A 1,641-nucleotide genomic window follows, 5' to 3' on the forward strand; every position below is an offset into this window, starting at 1 on the left:
ACAGGGGTCTGGCATGGACCCGATCCCGTGCTGGCATGGGCATGAGGCGCTGTTTGTGTTTTTCCACAGGATCATTTGGACCCTATTTGGGTGCCAGAACGCCTGGTGAGGAAGGTGCAAGTGCAGATGGAGGCAGAAAAGGATGTTACGGATATGTCTGGGGATCCTGTGCCTGTTCCTCACCCACTCAACGGAGAAAGTGATGGCAGAGCTGCGGTGGGGCATCCTGTCAGCCTTTCTCAAGCCGATGCCAGTTTGTCATGACCTGGATCGTCATAGCCATGGATCATCTAAAGGAGTGGGCGGGAATAGGAGCCCTAACAGGCTTAATGGTGCTTGCCTCCCTGGTATGCCTATGGTGCATTTGTCACATAAGGGTTTCACAGCATCGCAATGCAGTTATGATCATTCAGGCCTTCACGGCTATTGAAGCAGGACAGTCCCCTCAAGCTTGGTTATCTATATTTGAGCACAGGATGCGAGGCTTGCACGCTGCACTTGAGGTAAGCATACATCAGCCTCAAGAAGAGCAAGTCTGATTGCATGTGGGTTGGTGTCTAACTCCCACCTCTGTAAAAAGACACCAGACAGGTCTAGTGTTCTCTGAGTGGATGACACCTGGACAAACACTATTACATGTTCCATTTTAAACAGAGATCAGACCTCTACTCTTGCCTGGTGCTTTACAAAACAAAAGGGGGAACTGTAGAGAGCTGCGTGGAGTGCACCTGAGGGTGCTGGCTCCCGCCCTCCGCAATCCCGAAAGCGAGTGCTCTCTGTGATAATCAATGATCACGCAATGATTATCAGCTGCCTGCATATGCGTGAACCTATGGGCAGTGCCCACCTGGCAATATCTGGGTTTGGCAGCCTGTGTCTTTTTAAGTGCTGGGAGAGATTTGCCCAGAGAGAGAGAGAGAGAGAGAGAGAGAGAGAGAGAGAGAGAGAGAGAGAGAGAGCAGGAGAAGGAGAAAGATTGCTGTGAATAAAGTCCTGAATAAAACTGCAGTGAGAAGAGCTCTGGGTGTCGCATCATCCTTGCGGGTTGAGGGTGGCTGTCACAGCCTCCCAGACCTTCTTTCTTTTAGACAGATTTTTTTATATTTATTTATTATGTATATAATATTCTGTCTACATGTATTCCTGCAGGCCAGAAGAGGGCACCAGATTTCATTCAGATGATGTGAGCCACCATGTGGTTGCTGGGAATTGAACTCAGGACCTTTGAAAGAGCAGGCAATGCTTTTAACCGCTGAGCCATCTCTCTAGCCCCTAGACAGAATTTTTCTGTGTATCCCTGGCTGTTGTAGAATTAGCTGGCCTTGAACTCACAGAGATCTTCTCGTTTCTGCCTCCTGAGGGTGCTGGGATTAAAAGTCTATACCACCACCACCGGGCAACATTTCATTTCTTTTTCTTTTTCTCTTTCTTTTTTTTGGGGGGGAGGGTATGTGCTTTGAGACAGGGTTTCTCTGTAGCTTTGGAGCCTGTTCTAGAACTAGCTCTTGTAGACCAGGCTGGCCTTGAACTCACAGGGATCCACCTGCCTCTGCTGGGATTAAAGGCGTGTTCCACCACCGCCTGGCTGCAAGAGTTCATTTCTTTTTTTTTTTTTTTTTTTTTGGTTTTTCGAGACAGGGT

The sequence above is a fragment of the Microtus ochrogaster genome, linkage group LG1, assembly GCF_000317375.1.
Source record: "Microtus ochrogaster isolate Prairie Vole_2 linkage group LG1, MicOch1.0, whole genome shotgun sequence".
Lineage (NCBI taxonomy): Eukaryota > Metazoa > Chordata > Mammalia > Rodentia > Cricetidae > Microtus > Microtus ochrogaster.